The sequence below is a fragment of the Magnolia sinica genome, chromosome 11 (assembly GCF_029962835.1).
Source record: "Magnolia sinica isolate HGM2019 chromosome 11, MsV1, whole genome shotgun sequence".
NCBI classification, from domain to species: domain Eukaryota; kingdom Viridiplantae; phylum Streptophyta; class Magnoliopsida; order Magnoliales; family Magnoliaceae; genus Magnolia; species Magnolia sinica.
In genome coordinates, this window is record NC_080583.1 from 53,875,357 (window position 1) to 53,878,093 (window position 2,737).

The 2,737-nt window shown below is 37.1% G+C and overlaps 1 pseudogene; it reads right to left on the reverse strand.

Annotated features, from left to right (window-relative positions):
* Window positions 1-220: 220 nt before the first annotated feature.
* LOC131218113 (pyrophosphate--fructose 6-phosphate 1-phosphotransferase subunit alpha-like) lies at window positions 221-1,168 on the reverse strand (annotated as a pseudogene).
* Window positions 1,169-2,737: the final 1,569 nt, after the last annotated feature.

Consider the following 2,737-nt stretch of genomic DNA (forward strand, 5'->3'; position numbering starts at 1 on the left):
AGCCACTGCCTATTTCAGTTTTTTTTTTTTTTTTTTTTTTTTTTTTGTTTTGTTTTGCAAACAACTTACATTTCAGTAGGAGTATTTGTCCACTTAGAGAGTTCAAAATTTTCTTCTACAGGAGGACCGAATGCTTGTATCGCATTCCCAAAAATAATACATTAACAAGACTCATGGTTACTATCATATCCATGTTTCAGGCCTAAAGCAGGCTACAAAATGCTTAGTACAACGGGCTAGAGATGGTGTTAAAATCAATGCAAAAAGCATCCTAATTCCCTAATGATATCACAAAGAATAAAAATATGAAGAAAACAAATATGAAAGGGTTCAGGCCTTGTGCTTGTTGCTCTTGCTTAGACTCTTAAGGATATGACAAGTTTCATTTTACTTAGAAGGGAGTCTGGACACTGGAAGGTGAAGTCATTACAATAAGAATGTCTGTAACAGAAGCCATGGCACAAAGGGCTACTTTCAGTACATCTTGTGAACAACCTGGTTTCACAATGCATTTCACCTTGTCAAGGTACTCGTGGAGCTTCTTGATCCATCCCATGTAGTCCTGATCTTCAACACACAGGGTCAAGGTCTTTTCACCTGGGCCATCAAATTGAAGAGGCCCTAGGTTTCAGTAGATGTCATACATTAAAAGTTTTCGGCATTTTGTCTTAGCATCTCATATGCTTTGGCTTTCAAGTCAATAGTAGCAGGGTGAGCAGCAGGTTTGCTTATTGAGATGGCCTTAGGACCCCACAACCATCACTTTACAGTCATCGTTGTTGTAATTGGAGCAGCACTACATCACCACTTATTCATAGGATTTTTCAGGTTGGTCGCGGTTGCCATGTATCCATTCAAACCGGTAGATAGAATGTGATAGCAGATTTGCCTAAGAACATAGGCATAGTCACAGTCAAACTTTGATGCTAAAGAATCCTGGGCCTGATAGCCAAAGAAGTGGCAGATAGCACTTTCCTTTGTACATCCCTTCTCTCAATCTCTTGTTCATCTCATTCTATACCAACTGGGCTAGAAGTTTCTCCATCTCAATCTGAGATAACTGTGCAGAGTCAAACAAGGTAGATGCCCAAGGAGACGGTTGAGCAGATATGTTATCAATGGAAACACCTTGAAAAATGGTATCCACTCTCCTCCATGCAGTATTCATGTATGGCTATTCAAACCATACAAATTGTAGTGCACATTTTGGATAAAGCGCATAACTTGAAATGGTAAGTGGCTCAAATCATAGAGAAATTTTAGGATAATTTTTTTGTGTATGCTCCATCCACAAATGAGACAGCAATTTAGAAGGTCTAGATTAACATAAATTAAGCATGTGTATGGTGGGACACCACCATTTTCAAAATGGCAGTGAAAGCTTGCTAGACTATCAGGGAGTCCACTCATTAGGGAGACCACCCTTCAACAAAAATAGATAAACCATTCAGTATAGAAAATTGATTAAAAAATCATGCCAGTCCACTCGTCAGATAGGCCATCCCCTATAACACGAGATTTATATGGATGGTCTCATCCCCACATCCACTTTCCTCATAGTTAGGCACATGCAGGATAAATTGCATTTTGTGCAGGATGTCCAAATAGTGCTATAAGAAAAAATAAGAATTATAAACTGTCATCAAAATAACATTTGAGATAAAATGAGTCTTTGAAAACTGCATGGCCATAAAATGAAATTTTCATAAAGTTGTCAACTAGACGGGGCCTTATCTATCCCTTTATAGTTACCACCCTGAAAATTAAATTTTATTACTCATGAAACCAAAACAGCAATGTATACGCCAATAGATTTCACAAGCCAATGATATAAGGAAAACTTTTATGATTGGATGAAGCAAATTCACAACATAGTTTGATATATGAAGCAAATCAGTTACACCAGACCTTAATCCTCCTGGAAGACAAAATGCAGTTAAATTCTTCAACCAAATGGCAAAGCTCTTCCTAGGAGGATATTTGAAAAGAATCTACAATGACAAAAGGTTTGAGTCTTGAATGCTAAGCTTCAGTAATATCTAACATCTAAAATATAATAATTTAAAGAGGTAGCCTCACACGACTAGTTAGAAAATAATTTACCGTCCACCTTGAGCATAAATTCCAAAGTGTCAAGTGTGTACATCATCCCACTATTCCAAAAGGTTTGGCCCCCACCACGAAGAATGCTCAACATAAAAATTAGGCTCATCCACTCACCATGTGGCCTACACTAAAGAAAACAATTGGCAGATAACTGCCAATTTGATAATCCTAACAAGATTCATGTGTTGAAGTTTTGCAATCAACAAAACCTCAATTTTGAATTCTTCATTCCCTTGCCCAAAATTCTTGGAAATCCCTTTCCCTGCTATTTCCTAACCATTCATCAACTTACCCTGAAAGTAACCATCCAAAAAATTTGGGTTTTGATTACAATCAAGAAGCACATAAATCTAACCATTCTTAAAATGATCATGTACTAGCAAATTTAACAGTGAAAGTGGCAAAAAAAAATCTAGTTCAAAATGTTTGCTAGTGTCAACACCAAGAATCAGAAATGAGAGCAGGAGCAGAAGCAGCACAGTGTGTGGAAAATTCCTCCAACTAAGGATCATATCCATTTCAAGTTCCAATATAATAGTATGATATGCCAAAGCATACTTAACTCTACAAATAGAACTTGGTACCACCAAAAACTGAAGGTAGATAAGAGTTATAGCATTTACAAGAGAGT